The sequence below is a fragment of the Mobula birostris genome, chromosome 3, assembly GCF_030028105.1.
Source record: "Mobula birostris isolate sMobBir1 chromosome 3, sMobBir1.hap1, whole genome shotgun sequence".
Classification (NCBI taxonomy): Eukaryota; Metazoa; Chordata; class Chondrichthyes; order Myliobatiformes; family Myliobatidae; genus Mobula; species Mobula birostris.
In genome coordinates, this window is record NC_092372.1 from 197,324,922 (window position 1) to 197,347,894 (window position 22,973).

General features: G+C 39.1%; 1 protein-coding gene across 4 annotated transcripts in view; it reads left to right on the plus strand.

The window, feature by feature from the left end:
• The window catches only part of LOC140195525 (cAMP-responsive element modulator-like), a 78,162-nt gene that overhangs the window by 1,550 nt on the left and 53,639 nt on the right, over window positions 1–22,973 (plus strand). The gene's annotated exons all lie outside the window — the stretch shown is intronic.

The window sequence follows — 22,973 nt, forward strand, 5'->3', positions numbered from 1 at the left end:
CTTTAAAAATCGAATCTAAATTTAGATCAACGCGTTCTTGATGGAATATAACACCTATTAATGTGCCAGAATTTTTTTGTCTGTTCGGCTTAGCGCAGGGGAGGGTTGACGAGTTAATCTATGTGTTTTATTTTAAAACTGGAATCGGAGCTTTCGACAATCTTCCTTGATGCTTTTGAAACGATTTTCTCCAGTTTCAGTTCCGTTCAACTGAAACGTTTAACTGAGTGGAATCCCTTCTCTTTAAATCTAAGACGGATCCTCGCGATTCATCTGCCTTGGTCGGAATATTCATGCGTGAAGCAGTTTCGTGTTTTAGGGTAAAAACTAACCGTTGTTAGTCCAAAATCCAAGGCTGCGGTTGTTGGAGCAATTTAAAAAAAAAATTCAGAAACCTAACTGCAACCGCAATAGGGCGGCGAATTTTGTGTTTTTAAAAACAATGAAAGTGAAATGTTGACACTTGGACTCATCTTAATTACTTAAACGTCGTGGTATTTTTTTCTTGGTAGGAGGATGAGAATAAGATAAAATGAGTTTATTTTTGGAGGTTCCCCTTAATTAAAATGGCGGCGGCTTGATCTGCAATGGAAGGTTCTAGAAATGGCGCAGTGTCTTCTGTAGTCTGGTTCGCCAGCACCCTCTTCCTAGTTAGTCTGTGAAATTGCAGTGGAAATGTACTGATGCGGCTCGGATGTAATTATGCAGTTGAACTGCAGGCGCTCTATTGCCTTCCATGTCTTCTATCCTCCCAAGCCCCTTGTGAATTGTGCTTATAAGTGGGAACAAGAGACAGTTTAATGACAGAGAGTGATAGCTTTAGGTAATATTTACTCCACTTCCCCAAGCAAAGAACTGTCCAGTGGTATTTTTTTTTGTTTGCAACTGAATCGCAGGCAATTTTTTTCTACCCAAAAGCAATTTAAAATGTTGGAGTACTCAGTGTTGTCATCATCCAACTATAATAAGAAAAAAAGTATTTTGCTGTTTATCTTCAAGAAATTCGGGGGTGATTTCCTACAAGTGGATGTTAGATGTTTGGGAGAGAGAGGAAAAAACACTTAAATTTGCAGCAGAGTGTTACGGTATTTGGAAATGGATTGCCTAAAAGGATAATGGAACAAAAATGGTCCTAACTTTCGGAACGGCAGTAGATACGTATCGGTAGAAGGAAAATGATAAATTCATTCGCCGTGGGACAAATAGTTTTTCAAATGGTGTCAGTTATTTCCCTCTGTGTTCCTTCGTGCATAGTGTGAATACGATGAAGGTACTGCCGAGATTGCCCTTAAAGTGGCATAGCTTGTTTTTGAAGTGAAAGTGAATTGTCAGTGGGCCTTTTAAGTAATATCGGCAGATTACTTCACTATCACTGAATAGGCAGACACTATTTCCAATATTTCTATCCTCCAAATTAAAAAAAAAAGTGGACTTGCATAAATGAAGACAAGGAGTTATGTAATTAGTTTATGCTCGACCTCCATCGATTTGTCATTTGCAGCCTTTAAGGAAAAAGAATGCTAATTCTGATATTATGGTAATTGTTTATTTTGAATAAGTTTTGTTAATTTAGTGCTGATTTTTTTTTATGGGCAGTAGGAGGAATTTGGTAACATTTAAATGACCACTACCTTGGAATAATTTTGAGGTGATTGGTGGGATGTATAGGGGAATGTCATAGACAAGTTTTTTGAAAATGTACTGTTGAGTATGAGGAACACCCTGCCAGGGTGGCAAATGACATTATGGACATTTATAAAAGCTCTTAGATAGGCACATGGATGATAGAAAAAAAATAAAGGGGTAAGTGGGAAGCAACACACAAAATGCTGGAGGAACTCAGTCGACTGGACAGCATCTATGGAAAAGAGTACAGTGGACATTTCAGGCAGAGACCTTCCAGAGGCTGAAGTTCCTCCAACATTTTGTGTGTGTTGTTTGGATTTCCTGCATCTGCAGATTTTCTCTTGTTTGTGATTAGAGCATTCTTGATCTATTCACTCTATCAGTACAAGGCCCTGTAGGATCTTCATGAGAGAGAGTGCAGTTCAGTTGTATAGCAGTAATCGATCTTAGATTAAAATTGGTTAAGAGGTTGGTGTAACACTGTTGGTGGAATGGCCTAGACTGTGCTGTAATGTTCTATGTTTGTGCCAACATGCATGTTAGTGCATCACATTTGCTGTCAGATGTTAATTTAACATCTGTTCCTATGCTTGAAATACACAGTGAATTAAAATTTTATTGCATTTCATTGCCTTGTTTAATGAAAATTTAGTCAGAGGCCTTTATGAAATGGGGTTGAGTGTGTTTACACGTGGCTAGAGATGTTCATGACTAAACGGGACTACATTGCAATTGGGAGGAACGTGAAACAGCTTCTCAAAAATTCTAGAAGGGGCCAAATTAGTTGGATTTGTGATTCTAGCAATCTTTGCTTTTCTGTATATCCCAAATTGTTCTGATAGTCATTGTCAAATTGGCTGTCTTTTGGGGGCACAAAACAATCATGAAATGGCCCCTCTATTAAAAACTAGCCCATAAGGATTACCTAAATGGTTTACTGTCTAGTTTTGTAATGGGAAAGGATGGATGGGGGAAAATATAACTCAATAAGAGCAGGTCCATAAATTATTGTTTTATGTTAAAGACTTTATCACCATTTGTCAAATTCACCATCAGTTTCCAACTCTGAGAGAATAGTTTATTTTGCCTGGCAATGTTGCTTATTGAACTATGATGGCAAGTTCACTGGATTTTTGAGGTCTTTAAATACAGGTATATTTTGAAACATTTGTGTGACAAAATCAATGATCAAGGATATTGGATGAATTCTTGCCTCTTCATTTTAACTTAGAAAGTTATTTTCTAGTGGTGCCAACTGTGGTGTATACAAAATACCCATTGAGAGAATTAGTTTGCTGAGTTCTAAGTAATCAGATAAAGCTATCAAGTTTTCAATTGTAAAATGCCAAGTAGCAACATTTAAATAGAGAATGAAATGATCATGGATTGTTTATTACAATGGCATTACATTTGCAATTGACTGTAAATTTACATTTTTGGTTTTGCCAAATATAAATTGGCAAGGTGAATTTTGGGTTTGAACCTAGCTTGAAAAGTTAGTCAGATACTCCATAAATTAAAACATTTAACTCTTAATATTAAAAGTATTATTTATAAAAATTCTGAAAAAGTACGAAAGGGAGAAGCAATCAGTTCAACTAATCCATGCAGGTGTTTTTCTCTCCTGCTGTCTTCCTGCTTCCTCCCCTTTCAGCATTGTGTGTGTGTTGCTTGGATTTCCAGCAACTGCAGATTTTCTCTTGTTTGTGATTAGAGCATTCTTGATCTAATTACTCTTATCAGTACAAGGCCCTGTATGATCTTCATAAGAGAGAGTGCAGTTCATTTGGATAGCAGCAATCGATTTGTATGCTCTCAGCATGGATATGTGGTGCCTGGGTAAATGTATCTTTTTAAACCAGTTATTCAGCTGGATTGGATTATTTCTGGTCAGTATAACCACATAATCTTTAATAACCTTTATGCTGGAGAAACACTGTCATATCTTTATAGACAAGTGGCTAAATGAAGAAAATTAAATAAAAAGCTATCTTGGAGCTAATATTGAACTTCAGTGCTTAAAATGTTTTCACTTTTTACTGTAAAGCAGAGTGTTTGAACCCAAATCCTCATTTTAAGCCAAGTCATGTTCAAGTATAAATTTCATGTTTCTTCTCATTCAGTCATTTTTGGAGGAAACTACTTAATGCTGATGCTGTCAAGGGAAGATGTGTCATTTTAAGGAACCTTTTTTTCCATTGGATACTGGGTGAAGAAAGATAGGTTTGTATGAGCCTCAGTAACGTGCAATTACCATAACCCAGTCAACTATGTACAACAAAAAATAGGGGTTCCAGCATGATAAACAGATGAACTTGTGTTTTATTATATTTAACCACTTTGTTTTAGGGCTGTAAGTATATGCAGAATCTAATATCATAAATATGCTTGGAATTCTGTGAAAAATGGAATAAAACAATTTTGAATGGTGAAAAATACTTCTAAATATTCAGATATTGATTGATTTATCTACTTGATAAATTTGTCTTGTTATTTTCCTATATTATTGAAATGATTTTGTTGTCCACCTTGTCTTTTCAACCCCGTGGCCAAGTGGAACAAATTTGGATTAAATGCTCTCAGAACCCTTTATTTATGCACCTCTGTTAATTTTCACCTTTGCCGCTGCTTAATGGAAAACAAGAACAGCTTGTCAAATAACTGAATAGATCATTTATTTTGATTCCTGGTAAATATTTGTATACTCTAGGGTTTTGTTCCTAAAATTCGGTAATCCGAACAGTTGGGCTGAGTCAGTGATTCATAATAGTCAATCATGACTTTGATTTTATTTTTTACACAGCTTGTTATTCTATATGCCCTATCCATTGCCTTGCCATTTTCAAAGATGTGCACATCTTTTATAAGGTGGGCGTTCAAGACTTGTAATACACACAAAAAATGCTGGTGAATGCAACAGGCCAGACAGCACCAATCGGAAGAAGTACAGTCGACGTTTTGGGCTGGGAGACTTGTCCTCAGAATTGTGATTATGCTGTTTGCAATTTTTTCCCCTTCAAAATGCATAACTGTCTTGTTGTCTATGCTCATATAATCAGTAGACTAGGCTAGTAATTAATCACTGTTTTTGCTTCTTTTACCCATTTCCAGATAATTATACCTTTCAATAAATATTTGTGCTGCTTTCTCCCCTATAGTCAGGCACATAGCTATTCCAACATCAACTTCTGCCGCTGTGGTGAGCTACCACTGTTTCCCTGTTTGGTATGATGGGGGAGGGGCTACTGCGCAAGATTGAAGGCAGTTTCAGAAAGTTGTAAGATTAGTCAGCTCTATCTTGTGTACTAGCCTCCGTAGTATCCAAGACATCTGCGAGGAACAGTGCCTCAGAAGGGCGGCACCCACTATTTAAGAACTCCTTCGCCCAGGACAAGCCCTTCTCTCATTGTTACAGTCAGAAAGGAGATACAGAAGTCTGAAGTCACACACTCAGCGATTCAGGGACTGTTTCTTTGCCTCTGCCATCTGATTACAAAATATACATTGAGCCCACGTTCTAAAAAATATATATTTTTGCACTGTTTTTAATTTAACTTTATTAGACTTACTGTAATTGGTTTATTTTTTAAATATGTATTGCATTCTGCTGCTGCTAAGTTAACAAATTCCAAGACATATGCTGGTGATATTAAAACTGATGGTGTTTCATTGATATGAAGTTTTTATTTCTTCCCCATGGAAGCATTACCTGGTTTCTTAAAATAGCTGGCCATTTTTTCAAAATAAGCGTTTTATATGTGCAACAGTTGATGTCCTTTGATTTGGTTCATCAAAGATTATCATTCCTTCAGTTACACATGACATTCCTTTCACAAATCTCTGCTGATTGTTTATTAACTAAATCCAAATTTTGTACCACTACATCAATGAACACTTTCAATTTTGTGCAGAGAGGCTATGGGGCACTCATGCTCCCAAGGTGAACATAAGTGTAAGAGAATGAAGTAAAGGAAATGATTTAAAAGATATCCACATTGTGTTAAGGACCAGAATAAATGTTTGATATTGAGTTAATGACTAACTGGGTAAGATGACAAAACTAGACAATTAATGGACCTCTTAATTGTACCCTGTGGCAATTCTTACGAAGGCTCTTGGTGTCATTGGATGATTGCAAAATATTTGAAATTTCTTCTAATTTCTCAAATAAAACTTCTTTGAGATGCAGCTGCTATTGTAGGGTATACAAAGGACTCAATTTTTTGAAAATTCAAAGCTGTCACTTTATAGTTATAGAGATTGGAAGCATTTTCAAGTAGGTGACCTCTGTGGGTAATGGGTTCATGAAAGGCCAGTGTGATACAATGCACTATGGACTGGGGTGGGGAGGAAGGGAGAACAACACTTTCATAAAAGGAATGGAGAGAGATGTAGTGAAATTTTGAGATTTGTTGAGTATGGGTTGAGTGAGTCTGTGTCTCGACTATAGATACTTGTACTCAAAGGACCTAAAGAAGTATTATCTTTTATGTCTCAAGGACAGGAGTGCAAACACAAGCTATTTAAATCCCTGACTGGGCCAGACCTTGCATAGAATGATTATTTAAGGACAGTTCCAGTTAAGAAACATCTGCTTTCAATGGAGGGGAGTGCACAACATAGTGAGGAGAGTGATACTTGGTCTTTGAAGATATTACTGCAAGGGGAAGTGACATGATTCAAGTGCCTGGAATTCAGTGAGGGTAATTTAGTAAAGGTTTTCAAGTTAGGGAAATAAAAGAAAGCTATTTTTTTAAGTGATTGTGGAGCATAAGATTAGGGGACATAGTCTTGTAAATTTAGTGGACCTGTACAAAATACTTCTGCAAAGTGTTTTTGAAATTGGAAATTAACTCTCATCTGTAAGTGGGTAGTAATTGATTTTTTTTAAATTCTAAGAATTTATTAAATTATTGCGAGATGGAGGAAAACAATGTATTAACCAATCATATTCTGAATATAACTGAATAGACACAAACCGATGAGCATGTTCCTCTGCTGCTAACAATAAAGAATGCAAGCAAGTGGATGATATCGATTGTAAGCTTTTTCCAGGATCATTCATTTGCAAACTTCATAAATGGTTTAACCAAAAAAATTACAAAATAATTGAGAGTGATTATCCTTAATATTTAACCTTTAAGTATAACGTGGAGCTTGGATAAAGAAAAATAGTGGAAACTCAAAGTGAAGATGCCTTTTATTGGAGTAATTGCCAAAGACATGGTTGTGGGAGCCTAGTTATGTCACTTCGGATTTTGTTGCTGTGATGCCCAAGACAGGGTTTTCAAGTTAATATACATGGCTGCTCAGTGGGAAGTAAGATTTCTGCTCCATAGGTGCTTGGTAATTATCTCCAATAAATAGTGCGACCAGTTTCTCTTTCAATTTCATTAGAAACACTGCTAAATTCTCTCCTCAATGATACCTGATTAGAAACAGGTGAACCCAGTGCATCAATACCCTTACTAGAAAAGATCATTTTTTAAGTGTCACTGGCCGGGTCCCCAAAGTCTTTCCACCATCTGCAAGACACAAATTGAAAGCAAAATAACTCAATGAATGTAAGTCTAAAAATATTTATTCAGCACTATCAAGGATGAGACACCACTTGTTTCATTCATTTTCTTCACTATTTGCTAGGTTCCATCTGTAAAATATACTGCAGTAGAGCTATTAGGACTTGATGTTTCAATCCCTAGGGTAAGTGGGCACCCTTGATGTTGGCAGTGGGCTTCGAGTGGTGACAAGGAGGGAGGGTAGGTATGTCATCGGGGTCATCAGGTGGGCACCCTCCTTTTCTGACATTTTGTTGATAAGCCTGCAACGTCTCCAGAGGGCTCAACGGTGCTACCTGGCGTCCCAGATACACCCCCCTCAGTTCCATACCCTCCTGCCTTCATCTTGCAGCCCAGTTGTTGTCTTTCCTTTTAATCGAAATTCAATTGCTGTTTTCTTCTGCTGAGTTTGACAAGGACTTGATTGCTTGTTGGAGGGAGTGACCCCTCACCCCGATCTTCTTCAGTAGACTGGTTGTAGGTGTAGCAAAGAATCCCCTGCATCCCACTTCTACAGGGAAAATTTTGGTCTTCCAGCCATTCTGGGCAGCTTCAGTTGCCAGTTCAGAGTACTTGGTCTTTTTCCTCTCAAGCTTCTTCAACACCATCTTCCCATGGTACTGTCAATTCCACAACATATGCCAGCTTGGCTGTTGTGGACCACAGGACCATGTCTGGCCGCAGTGTCTGGGGGAAACACAAGCATTTTTTCCAGGTCCACGTCCATTTTCCAATCCCAAGCAACCTGCAGAATGCTTACATCTTTTGATGTTATATGCTGCCCTGGAGGTTGGCCTGCTGGTACAAATCGTGTGATGTGGATATTTCCTGCCGATGTTTGTGGGAGAGCATTTGTGATGATTCGCCTCTGTTCCAAGATTGATGCCGGCTGTCTGAGAACTTGGTTATGCTGCCAAGTGTACCGCCCCTGGATGAGGCTCATGGTGCATCCTGCCAAAATGTGCCTTAGTGATCCAGGTGTTTGACAAAGAGGGTAAGCGGGGTCTTCTCCCCACCACTGGTTCAGGTTCTGGGGTGTGGGTAGGAGGTCGTAAGTGGCTCTGATGACTGAACTTAGCTGAGATTCTGCCATCTCCCAGATGTCACACCAGCTAAGTTTCCTCTTTTCCAGGTTCTCCCAATTAGTCCAGTGGCCCTGCTTGGTCATTGAGATGGCCCTGGCATGTTGCTCTGCCTCCTCCTGTCAAAGCTTCCTTAACAATATTTATTTGAAACTTTGTCCAATTAGAGTCAAGGGGACAGTGGTGTACAGAATGTGAATGCCACAACTTGCAGATTCTCTTGTTACAACATGATTTCAAAGCTTATCTTTGCCCATCATTGGATAAAAATCTTTGAATTTACCTCATTACACCATAGAACATTACACAGACATCCCACCCTGCAAAAACTCATTTCAGGGAGGTAGCATCATCAATTTGCGGGAGACTCCAGGAACTTCCGGGAGAGGTGGTATGTCTGCAATAGAGTAGCTCCTTAGCAGCTAGCCGGCTAGTTTAAATAATGTTAGCTATGCTAATGAACGAATGACACCTGTTAAACTCACCTCAACATGTCTTTTACAGTCTTAACCCACTATGGGCAATAGAAATGTCACTGTTGCAAACAGTGCAGCGAGCAACACTGTCATTATTTTTGACCCCTATTAGGCAGGGGTACACTTTAGTGTAGTCTGGGATGAAGTACGTTTTATTTTGTTTGGAACACTCTGCCATGGCTCTCCCGCCCTCTCTCTCGCTGGCTCTCAAAAAAATCAATTTCCGGGATATTGTATATAATTTCTGGGCATCAGGGAGCCGTTATCAATATGCGGGAGACTTCCGGGAGAGGTGGGATGTCTGCATTACAGCACAGAAACAGGCCTTTGGCCCTTCTTGGCTGTGCCGAACCATTTTTCTGCCTAATCCCAGTGACCTGCACCTGGACCATATCCTTCCATACATCTCTCATCCATGTACCTGTCCCAAGTTCTTCTTAAATGTTAAAAGTGAGCCCATATTTACCACTTCATCTGGCAGCTCATTCCACACTCCCACCACTCTCTGTGTGAAGAAGCCCTCCCGATGTTCCCTTTAAACTTCTTCCCCTTAAAACTGTATTCAAAACTGAGCTGGATCGAGAAGTGAAGCCTGAGAATTTAGTAACCTGGAGATTTGTTAGCACCATTCTGTACCAAGATGCAGACATGTCAGTGTCATCCAATTTGGGATTCCCATGTGCATTTTTTTGTGCTTAATTTTTGTTTTTCTTCTTAAGTTTTGCAGCACAGAGTAAACTTGCTGCATTTGTGCTGTATTTACACAATGGAATATGCTTAGATGAACATGGCCTAAGTTTGATTCCATTTATTTGAGTTGAATGGAAGGACTATGAAGAACCCAAAAAATTCAAAGTATTTTTGTTTTTAACTTGGTCTGTTCAAATATGAATAATTTTTCTAGTAGCTTGAGTATTGTGTTAAGGGACTTTTATCATTAACTTTTAAATCATGTACAAAACAGTTGTTGCCTGTTGGATTTTTCTCTAGCTTTGCTGGTATTTTTTTGCACGGCCATATGCCAGTACAGTATTGAGCAAAACCTCAATGTTGTAAAGGTGTGAATATTTTGGATTAGCTTGTCTGTCATCAGTGTAGATGCCCATGGATCTGGAAAATGTTTTGTTTACTTACCCATATGGCTGGTTTATTGAGTGCAAGCAGCAAGTTTCCACTAACCAATTATGTTCTACTATTTCTAATTAAGTGCCATTTAGGATTTGGATGTAGCAATGCTGATCAATGAACTGGTGTGAGCTGAGATTGACAATGGCTTAATACAGGAGTTTTAAACATGAGTAATGTAAATGAAAAATATGAACTCATTTTTAGAAGTTTCTGAGAATAGAGTAAGTTCAGATGCTTACACATGCGGTATTGTGTTCTGTTCTGCTTGCCTCATTTTCGGGAGAACACAAAAACTTTAGTGAGGGTGTAGTGGATAGTGGAAACTTGCCAGGATTAGAGAGCATGTCTTATGAGATATACAACAAATACTGTAGTTAAACATACAGTATAATACCATTGGTGTTGTCATAAATAGTGTGTTGTTCAGAAGTCTCACAGCCTGGGGGAAGAAGTTGTTACCGAGCCTAACATTATCTGCATTTTCTGTGCAAGTTAGTTTTCATTAGAATCACTCAACTTGATGGTGACTTGACATTTGATGGAAAACACGAGCCTAAGGTGAAGTTAAAGTGACAGTTCCTGCTGTTTTCTGATAAAGTATCATTTCAAAAGGTGCTTGTGGAGAAGAAGTCGAGGGGAAAGCAGTCTAATGGTTGGAGTCATTGCTTGCATAAAGGAAGACTCATGGTTATTGGTAATTAATCAATCTTTTCTCACAACGTAAGTGTACGAGTTTCTCAATGACTTTCCTACTAGAAATGGAGAAATCTTCCAATCATTGCACGATGTTCATTCGCAACAGCTCTGGTAATGAACTATTCTTCTCCAGCATGCAGAAAAACGAAGAGAACATTAAACACAGTCTGTTAAAAATTTATGGCAGAAAATCGTAAGAAAGTAACCTACAACCTACATGTGATTTTCTGTGGCATTCCTTTCTGGACCCCTCTGTGATTGTTGTCCCATTGGTCACCATTAATTAGAAATTTACTTGGACAATTCACAGGTACCATGGCTACAAAAGCAGATCAGAGGTTGGGAATCACATTACGTATCACTTGCCTTCCAACATTAAAACTTTACTGAATTGAGCCTTGTGGACAATAGAGTATGATGGAATATTATCCACTTGCCAGGGTGAAAATGATTCCAACAATAGAGTAATTCAGTGTCATTCAGGATTTAAAAAAAAGAGCCTCTTCAATTGATACCTAATTTACCATCCTGAACATTAGCAACAGACACAAAATACTGAAGGAACTTGGCAATTCAGGCAGCTTCTTTTGGGGAGTGGACATCTTGGGCTGAGACCCTTTATCGGGATTGGAACTATAGGAGGCAGAAGCCAAAATAAGTTGCAGGGAAGGAAATGAGTACAAGCTGGTAGGTTCGGGCCAAGACCCTTCATCAGTCCTGATGAAGGGTCTCGGCCTGAAGCATTGACAGTGGGCTCTTCCATAAATACTACCTGGCCTGTTGAGTTTCTCCAGCATTTTGTGTATGTTGCTTGGATTTTCAGCATCTGCAGATGTTCTCTTTCTTGTTTGTGACAAGCTGTAAGGTGATAGGTGAAGGGGAAGGAAGGTTGGTGAGGGAGAGGGGATAGGTGGAAGAGGTAAAGGGCTAAAGATGAAAGAATCTAATAGGAGGGGACAGTGGACCATGGAAGAAAGAAAAGAATTTGTGTAACCAGGAGGAGGTGATGAGCAAGTGAGAAAAAGAGCTGAGAGTGTAACTAGAATGGGGAATGGAAGCACTTTACTTTTCCAGAAATCCAAAATGTTGACTTTCTCCCCTCCATCAGTGATGCCTGACTTGCTGAGTTTCTCCAGCATCTTGTGTGTTGCTCAAGATTTCCAACATCTTCAGAATCTCTTGTGTTTATGACCCTAAACAGTAATTCCCTTTTCTATTCTCAAAGACATATCATTTTAGCTAAAGTGAACAACAGTGAACAGCTTTTATATATACATTCTCTTTAACTATGAAGGGCGAGGGCAGCAGGCATATGGGACTATCACATGCAAGGTTTCAGCTGGAAACGTCGACAGTTGTTTTCCTCCTACAGATACTGCATGACCCGATGAGTTCATCCAGCAGACTGTTTATTGCACCACCTACAGGCTTTCCTTCAAGTTGAAAATTTTTCTTCCTGGAAGTATGTTTTACTTCCTTTTTCATTATCGGGTCTAAATCTTACGTGTAAATTATTTTCTTTTCTGAATGGTTAGTCTGAGGTATAACTGTTTGCTCAACATTCTGAGCTTCCCTACTATTAGTAGCGTTTCACTCAGTGGCCACTATATTGGGTACTTCGTACGTTTGCTCATTAATGCAAATATCTAATCACTCATTAATTCAAATACCTAATCAGACAATTGTGGCAGCAATTCAAATGTATAAAAGCATATAAACATGATTAAGAGGTTCAGTTGTTGTTGTTTAGACTGAAACAAATATCAGAATAAGAAATAAATCTGACTTTGTGGAATGATTGTTGGTGCTAGATGGGGTGGTTTGAGTATCACAGAAACTGCTGATCTCCTGGGATTTTCATGCACAAGAGTCTGTAGAGCTAACGGAGAATGGTGTGAAAAACAATAAGCATCCAGTTGTGTGGATGGAAACACCTTGTAAATGAGAGAGGGCAGAGAAGATTGGCCAGACTGGTTCAAGCTCACCAGGAAGGTAACTGTAATTCAAATAACAATGCGTTACAACAGTGACAACAAGAACATTGAACCTTGAAGTGATGGCCTGCAAAAGCAGAAGAACATACTGAGTACACTCCTATACCAAATAAAGTGACCACTCAGTGAAAATATGATTAGGTGCTTTGTTTTGCTGTGTGTATTTGCACATTAGAACATCAAGGGCCTTTGTGCTGCTTTACATGATTACATTGCTATTGTGCTTTTTGAGACGAACCAAGATTTCACATTTCTGTGTTTTAATTCCAACTTGTTTCTGTACATCTTGGTATGCTGTCTTCAATAAGGAAATTTGGCATTGTATCAATGAATTATAACTTGGTTTATTATTGTTATATGTATCCAAGAATAGTGAAAAACTTGAATATGTTTCATAAAGACTAATTCATTACAGCATCACGTTGAGGTAGTATGAGCTCAAACAATAACAGAATGAAGAGTAACACCTACGGAGAAGCTCAGTGTTGGTGGACAATGAGGTGCAAGAACACAATGAAGTAGATTATGAGGTCAAAAGTTCATCGTATAGTACTTAGAAACCATTCAACTATACAATAACAATGTAGTACAGGTGCACATTCCTTTATCCGAAATTCTGAAATCCAAAAAGCTCTGAAAACTGAAGTTTTTTTTCGCCAACAGCAGACGTCACTCAAGTGTGACGTGGCAGCACTAGCAGAGGCTGCCAGACGTCAGATGTGGCACAGCGCTCGTACTGGTTACACGTGCATTTGCTGTTCACTGATATTTTTTGTTCACTGTTGACTGTTTAATTTCACTGTGAAAATGTCAAAAAGAGTTGCAGGTACTCCTATGGGTAACAATGAGAAAAAGAGAAGGAATCTTCGCTATCAATAATGCAGACAGTGGAGTTATTGCAGAAGCTTGATCGTGGTGTGTCTGTGTGGCGTCTTACTGAAGAAAATAGTGTCGGAACTACCACTGTATATGATTTAAATAAACAGAAAGACAAGTTATTGAAGTTTTATAGTGACAGTGATGTTCTACATTTATTCCAATAAGTGGTTTACCATGTGTTTAATTCGGTTCGTTAGAAGCTGTATATTTTTATGTTTTATTGAATGTTTTTTTTTGAAATAAAATTTCTTCTTGTCATTATTCCCTAAACAATACAGTATAACAATTATTTACATAGCATTTACATTGTATTGGGTATTATAAGAAATCTAAAGATGATTTAAAGTATACGGGAGGATGTGCGCAGGTTTGGTGTGCCGCTGGGTCCTAAAGTCCACTGCACTGAGGTTAAATAAGGGACTTGAGCATATGTGTTTTTGGTATCCGAAAAATTCTGAATTCTGAAATGCAACTGGCCCCAAGGATTTCGGATAAGGGATTGTGGACCTGTAGTTATTTCAAAATGACATGGGACAAATATGAAATCATAAGTACTTCAGTTGTATTTGGCTAAGTGCTTTTGATCAAGTGTTTTAATATTTTTCATTTGAAGATTTTTTTTTTTGTTTTCTAAAATATCTAAATTTCAAGGGTAATTGGAAATGTTCCAAATCCTTGACAAGTTTGACTGAATGAAAGAGCAATACATATTTTTGTCTGGATATTGTCTGACTTTCAGGACAATTCTGGGGTGCTAGTCTTCCATGTACTACTTGCTGTTTTTCGTGGTGGTTCAGGCTTTGGGATTTGCAGGCTAAGGATAAATGTCGCAAAAGGAAAAGTACGTCGTATCTGGAGTTTCTCCGGTTAGTGGACAATTTCCCTCCACGCCTCTGACGTAGTGGGGAACCATGTACGAGGCAAGTTACAGCAATGGTTTGCCATTGCCTTCTGCTGGGTGAGTTTCCAAAGAGATCACCAGCTTGTAACCCAGCACAGATGGAGAGTGTGCAGGGGAGCCAGCTGGATTCGAACTCAGGACCTTTCATCCCAAAGTCCGGCACTGATGCCACTATGCCACATTAATGTATTTCACAGTAAATCCAAGGTCGATTGGTGGTGGAGATATAGAAGTGATCAGGTGGTGATGGATGATCTATCAAGAAAATGGATTTTTTTTTTGTCCTCTATTGTCATAGTTTTAGTGTTGCTTTATCTGTATGCAAATCTGCCATAAGACAGAAGAATTAGGTCATTCAGCCCATTGAGTTTGCTCCGCTGTTCTATCATGACTGATACATTATTCCTCTCAACCCCATTTGCCTGCTTTCTCTCTGTAACTATTTGATGCCCGGACTAATCAACAACCTATCAACCTCCACTTTAAATATACTCATTGACTTCTTGGCCCTCACATTGTCTGTGGCAATGAATTCTACAGATTTACCATACTGTAGCAAAAGAAATTCCTCCACATCTTTGTTCTAAATGGACACTCCTGTATTCTGAGGCTGTGCCCTCTGGTCCTGGACTTGTCCACTATGGGAAATATCCTCTACATATTCACTATGTCTAGACCTTTTAATATTCATAGTGTTATGTTTTGTAATTTAAAAACATTAAACTAATTCAAAGGAAAACAAGGGAGCCCAAAATGTGAGTCTAACTTCATGTTTACTTTAAGTGAGATGAGGACTTTATCACGTGGTAACGTGATGACATACAATTTCTGCATTTGTACATATAGCTCATATTGAATTTTTTAAACAAACAAGAATACTTATTTTCTCTCTCTACATGTATGTGTGTATTTTATATACACACTCACTCAAATATTAAATACGCAACAGATAGATTTCAACGAGATCATACTTCATTCTTCCAAACTCCAGCAAGTGAGGCCCAGAGCCTTAAGACAGTCCTCATTAACCATTTAATTCCCAGAATCATTCTTGTGACCCTCTTCCAATGCTAGCATGTCTTTTATTTGGTAAGGGGCCTATAACTGTTCACAATACTCCAAGGGTGTATTACTTCAAAGTCTCAGCATTACATTCTTGCTTTTATATTCTAATCATCTCGAAATGAATACAGTTGTCTTCTTACCATTAACTCAACCTGGAGGGAATCTTGCACAAGGGTTCTTGTCATTCTACACCTCAGACTTTTGAACTTTCTCCCTGTTTAGAATATAGTTTATGCTTTGATTCCTTCTGCCAAAGTGCATGACCATACACTTGGTGACATTGTATTCCATCTGCCACTTCTCTGCCCATTTTCCCAATCTGTTGAAGTCCTCCTTCTTCAATACTACATGCTTGTACACCTATCCTCATCTCATCTGTAAACTTGGCCACAAAACCATCAACTCTGTCATCCAGATCGTTGACTTATAACATGAAAAGAAGTGGTCCCAATACTAACCCTTGTGGAACACCTAATCACTGGCAGCCTATCAGAAAAGGCCCTTTTATTCCCACTCTTTGTCTCCAGCCAGTCAGCCAATCTGTCTTCTGTAATACCAGGAGCTCATGTTAAGTAGCCTCATGAGTGACACCTTATCAAAGGCCTTCTGAAAATCCAAATAAAAAACATCCATTGACTCTCCTTTGCCTATTTTGCCTGTTATTTCCTCAAAGAATTCCAACAGATTTGTCAGGCAAGATTTCCCCTTAAGGAAACTACTCTGACTTTGACCTATTTTATGTGCCTCCAAGTACCCTAAAACCACATCCTTAACAATCAGCTCTAACATTTTCCCAACCACTGGCCCATAATGTCCTTTCTACTGCTTCCCTCCCTTCTTAGAGTGGATTGATATTTGCAGTTTTCCAGAACCATTCCAGAATCTAGTGGTTCTTGAAAGATCATTACTAATGTCTCTGATTTCTTCAGCTACCTCTTTCAAAACTTCAGGGTGTTGTCCATCTGGTCCAGATGACTTTTCTACATTCAGACCTTTCAGCTTCCCAAGCACCTTTCTCCATAGTAATAGCAATTACACTCACTTCTGTCTCCTGGCACTTTGAATTTCTAGCATGCTGCCAGTGTTTTCCACTGTGAAGACTGATTCTGTGGACTCTGGCTAATTGGGACACATAGAGACCAGTACATTTTGGCCCAATAGGAAGCTGCCCCAATTAGCTGAAGTTCCTTGGAAATAGTAAACAAAGTATACAATAGACAGTCCATTGTTTAACTGAGTAACATATTGGGTATTTACATGAAATGCAGAACAAATTGGAACATTACCAAGATTACTGGTGGTTGTTTGTCATATCCTATGATGACAGGAAATCTTAGCAGGAGAGTTTATAAAGTGGAAAAGCTGTTATACTGGGTCTGTTCCACTGCCTCGAGCTTGGATGCCTGGGTTTAGTGGGATGAGTAGACTGGTGTCTTACCTGGTCGTAGTGGGTGACCATGACAACTACTTTGTCTTGTCATGCCCTTTGTTATGTTATGTTGTAGAATTGCTCTCCTCACCATTAGATCTTATTGTAGGTCTCATATGCTCAGTCCACCAGAGCTGACTTCTCATGCTAGGACAGGCCAGGGGTGAGAGCTGAGTGTTGGGACCAAAGGTAACATTCAGGATGACTGTTGATACCTTCAAATTCTTGGTAATTTTTTTAACTTGTTGAAGTAGTGAAATGGTTTCATTTTCACTCCAGGCTGTTTCTGACATATCCAAACTTGAATGTTTGAAATTGTAGTAAATGAAACAGTTCTGAATTGTCTTACTGCTTGCTTCTCGCCAACTATCAGCCACAAATGTCACTGTATTTTGAACACAAATGTACAGAGTTGATGTTATTTAAAAAGCCAATTGCTCGAAGCACAGTGTAGTGCAAATGTATGCGACTGATGCTAGTTAGAAAGTCAGGCAACAGTCTCCTGTCCCATTTAAGTGGCATGGTGTCCCAAATAAACAAAGGGAATTCCAGCTGTTTTCTTGTTTCCATTTTCGTTGTTTTAAGAGTTGTCCCAAATAAATGACTGCCCTGATTCACCGTTGGCCTAATTAACCAGATTGATTTAAGTTCGCCTGCCATTTTTTTCTCCCCCATTACTACCTCTCCAGCATCTTTTTCCAGTGATCTGGTATCCACCCTCACCTCTTTTTTTTTTTACTTTTTATATTATTTGTAAAAACTTTTGGTATCCACTTTTATATTATTGGCTAGATTATTTTATTTAGATAAGTGAAGAGAATATTCATCACAGTCTTGATTTGTTCCTTGTTGATGTTTTGGAAAGTTCGGATATGATTCACTTCTGATATCCAGCTCGTACAGCACAGTAGTTATATGATATGTTGTTTTAAGCTTCTGGTCAGTTGTGTTCCCTAGATATTTGGTAGTGGGAATAGAGCTGAATGTCAAGATGAGTAATCATACATTCATAAGTATTAGGCCACAATCAGATACTGTACACGTGCGACTATCTCTTGGTAAATACTTGAGCCATTAGAAAATTTTGTTACCGTTTCTTTCGCATGATGATAACTGTTATGAGGATTTGAATGATAGAATTTTTTTGACACAGAAATGCCATTCAGCCCATTGAGTCTCAATTTAGAACTATATTTGCTGTGGCAGAAAAGATTCAAGGAAATGTTACAAATTTAACAATAATTTGAATCTGATTATTTTAAAAGCTTCAGAAAGCCCCAAGGTGCTAGAGAAGTTCTTTAGAAATAAAAATCAACTTCAGGCCCCATGATATTAGGGGACTTCACCAACAGCAAATTGTGGGGGAGTTCAACTTCCCTAATATTGATTGACATCTCCTGAGTACAAAAGATTTGGATGGGGCAGGAAGGATCCCTGACTCAATATGTAGATAGGCTGACCAGAGGAGGGGCCATATTGTATTGGTACAAGGCAATGAACCACGTCAGGTGTCAGATCTCTTAGTTGGAGACAGAGATCACAACTCTCTGACATTTACTATAGCCTTGGATAGGGATAGGAGCAGATATTTTTGGTAAATATTTAATGGGGGGAGGGAGGAGGAATTATAATGTTAGTAGGTAGGAACTGTGGAGAATAAATTGGCAACAGATGTACCTGGGGGAACGCACATCAAAAATGTGGAAGTTGATCAGGGAGCAGTTGATGGGGGTGGGTCTGGATAAGTTTGTCCCATTGAGTAAGGAAAAAAATGGTAGGGTGAAGGAACCATGGTTGGCAAGAGAAGTGTAACATCTAGTCAAGAGGAAGAAGGAATCATACTGAAGGTTTAGGAAGCAAGAATGGAGTTGGCAAGCTAGAGGAAAGAATGAGAAGACCTAGGTAGAAGGAGGCAGAGGAGCTATTTAATGAATACTTTGCTTCAGTATTCACCATGAGAGCGATGTTTAAGTTCACACTGGTCTCATAAAACATTCTGATATGCTTGAACTGTTGATATTAAGAAAGAGGATGTCTTAGAACTTTTGAAAAGTATTAGTATGGATATGTCCCTGGGGCTGGATGGGATATACCCCAGGTTACTACAAAAAGCAAGGGAACAGATTTTTGGGCTTTTGGTGATGATCTTTGTTTCCTCACTATCACAGGATTAGTCCCAGATGATTAGAATACTGCAAATGTTATTCCTTTGTTCAAGAAAAGGAGTAGGGATAACCCAGGGAATTATAGACCAATGAGTCTTAATCAGTCGTGGGCAAATTATTGGGGAAGTTTCTTACAGACAGGATTATGAGAATTTGGAGAAGCCTAGTTTGATTAGGGGTAGTCAAAATAGCTGTGCGAGGGGCAAGACATTCCTCATGAGCCTGATTGAATTCTTTGAGGATATGACAAAACACGTTGGTGAAGGTAGAGCGGTGGATGTGGCATTTATGGATTTTAGTAAGGAGTTTGATAACATTCCACTTGGTAAGCTCATTTAGAAAGTCACGAGCCATAGAGTACAGGGAAATTTGTCTGTGTGGATAGAGGATTCTTGGGCAGTATAAAGGAACAGAGGGATCTTGGGGTCTTGAGATCCCTTAAAGTTGCCACACAAGTTGATAGGGTTGTTGAGAAGATGTATGGTGAATTGGCTTGCCCATAGAAGGCAGAGGGTGGTAGTAGATAGAGAATACTCTTCCTGGAAGTCAGTGACTGCTGGTGTTCCTGTGATCTATCCTGCTTTTCGTGATTTTTAAAAAATATATATATATATATAAGTGACTCAGATAAGGAAGTGGAAGGGTGGGTTAGCAAGTTTAATGGCAGGATTCTTGGACAATGTGGAGGAACAAAGGGATCTTGGGGTCTTGAGACAAGTTGATAGGGTTGTTGAGATGGTGTATGGTGAGTAGTCAGGGAATTGGGTTCAAGAGCTACAAGGTAATGTTGCAGCTCTATAAAACGCTGGTTAGACCACACTTGGAATATTGTGTTCAGTTCTGGTTGCCTCATTATAGGAAGGATGGAAAAGCTTTTGGGAAGGTGGTGCAGAGGAGATTTACCAGGATACTTCCGGGATTAGAAGGCGTGTTTTATAAGTTAAGTTTAGTGAGCCAGGGCTTTTCTCTTTGGAGGGAAGAAAGATGAGAGATGACTTGATAGAGGTATACAAGATGATAAGAGGTATGGATAGAGTGCATAGCCAGAGACTTTTTCCCAGAGCAGATATAGCTATAATACAAAGAGATATAATTTTAATATGATTAGAGGAAAGGGTGAGGGAGATGTCAGAGGTAAATTCTGTACCAAGAGCAGTGGGTGCATGGAATGTCCTGCAAGAGGTGGTGGTAGAGGCAGATACATTAAGGGCATATAAGAAACTCTCAGAGAGGCACATGGATGATGGAAAAATGGAGGGCTATGTTGGAGGGAATGGTTAGATTGATCTCAGAAAAAGTTAAAAGGTTGGCCCAAGATTGTGGATGGAAGGTCTTATACTGTGCTGTTATGTCCTCTGTTCTAAATTTTAACCTGATAGTAGTCCAGAGGGAAAGGTACATGGTAGGGAATTGCAGAGCTATGTCAGAAGCAGAATCAAGTTTAATATCACTGGCATATGTCGTGAAATACGTTACGTGGCAGCAGTACATTGCAATACATAATAGAAGCTAAGTTGTAGTAAGAAGTATATGTAGTTACTGGAACAATAGTGCCACTGATTTAGCAACTGAAAACACAGTCATCAAATATGGAGCAATAAACTATTTAGATGGTCAAAAGGCAAGAAGTGGAATGCATTTGTCTTGGAGTTGTGTAATTAGCACAGACTACAGGAATATGGAGAAAGTGGGACTTGAGGCGGAATTTGAATAAAAGAGGAAATTGTTTTCAAGCTTGTCTGGCTACAGTAAAAAAACATGGGCAGGCATATAACACTTCAGGCTTTCTCCATTGTGTAACAAAATATGCCAACGTTTGCACTTTATTTTTCTATCCCACCTATCTGAAGATTTCTTCAGTCTTCAGGACCCAAAGATGTGCTGCTCAGTTGGAAACAGTTTGCATAGCACCCTGATCCCGAAGTGAAGAATTATGTGGATTTGCAGATTGTGAATAAAGATATTTCTTATTTCAGTATTAAATGGACAAACTAATTCTGAGCTTTACAGGTTTTCTCCCTCTATCATTCTTATGCAGAATCTTGTATGTTTCAAAGAGCATTATTCATTCACTAACTTGCAGTAAGAACCAGCTGAGTTGATTTCACTTTATAGAACAGTTGATCATCTTTGGAGTAAATTGTGAATCCTTGTTTCACTGCCTTCAAGGCAAGTAATAGGCAGGCGCAGAATCCAGATCTGTGTGCAATACTTTCCGTTTGACCTTGCCTAAGCAAATTACAAACAAGACGTCCTCACTGTTGTAATTGTGGTGATAGGCCATTTGCCGCCTTGTTTGCTAATTATTAACCTTCTGTGAGTGAAGGCCTCAAATCTGCTGACTACTAGTAATTACAGTTGCTTAATTTATTTCTCTCCCTGTTATGTGAATGGCCTATTTACCCACTTTATACTCCGTTTATTACTTGGTTGGCTTTCAACTTTGTCTTTAACTCTTCATAACATTTCTAAAATCTGAATGTATACTTCGGTAAATATGGATGCATTAGATTTTGCCACTTACCTAACTAATTGACATAAATGGCCATTATTTATATTCTATCTATTTCTTTTCTGTAAGCAACACATAAAATGCTGGAGGAACTCAGCAGGCCAGGCAGCTTCTCTGGAAAAGAGTAAACGGTCGATGTTTCTGGCCAAAACCTTTCTTCAAAATACCTCCAGTACTTTGCGTGTGTTGCTTTGGATTTCCAGCATCTGCAGATTTTCTCCTTTTTTTGACTTTTCTGTGGTGAAAATGATTTATTTTTTGTCATGTGGTTTTTCTATAATGGTAGCTGAGCCTTTGTCATGGCTGCAGAACCATTTTTTTTGTTCATTGAGTGTAATTAGTTAAACATGAAAACATGCCATAAGACCCAGAAGCAGAATGAGGCCATTTGGCCCATCAGGTTGTTTCCGACATTCCATTATGGCTGCTACATTATCCCTCTCAACATTCTCCTGCCTTCTCCCTGTAACCTTTGATGTCCTGACTAATGTGGTACTTATCAACCTCCACTTTAAATGTATCCAGCAACTTGGCCTCCACAGCTGTCTATGGCAATAAATTTCATAGTCATAGTCATACTTTATTGATCCCGGGGGGAAACTGGTTTTCGTTGCAGTTGCATGAAATAGTAATTTAAATAGTAGTTTAAAAAACCATAAATAGTTAAATAGTAATATGTAAATTATGCCAGGAAATAAGTCCAGGATCGTCCTATTGGCTCAGGGTGTCTGACCCATCAAGGGAGGAGTTGTAAAGTTTGATGGCCACAGGCAGGAATGACCTCCTATGACGCTCTGTGTTGCATCTCAGTGGAATGCGTGGCTGAATGTACACCTGTGCCCAACCAGAACATTATGTAGTGGATGGGAGACATTGTCCAAGATGGCATGCAACTTGGACCAGCATCCTCTTTTCAGACACCACTGTGAGAGACTCCAGTTCCATCCCCACAACATCACTGGCCTTACGAATGAGTTTGTTGATTCTGTTGGTGTCTGCTACCCTCAGCCTGCTTTCCCAGCACACAACAGCAAACATGATCGCACTGGCCACCAGAGACTCGTAGAACATCCTCAGCATCGTCCGGCAGATGTTAAAGGACCCTCAGTCTCTTCAGGAAATAGAGACTGGTCTGACCCTTCTTGTAGACAGCCTCAGTGTTCTTTGACCAGTCCAGTTTATTGTCAATTCGTATCCCCAGCTATTTGTAATCCTCCACCATGTCCACACTGACCCACTGGATGGAAACAGGGGTTGTCGGTACCTTAGCTCTCCTCAGGTCTACCACCAGCTCCTTAGTTTTTTTCACATTAAGCTGTAGATAATTCTGCTCACACCATGTGACAAAGTTTCCTACTGTAGCCCAGTACTCCGCCTCACATCCCTTGCTGATGCATCCAACTATGGCAGAGTCATCTGAAAACTTCTGAAGATGACAAGACTCTGTGTAGTAGTTGAAGTC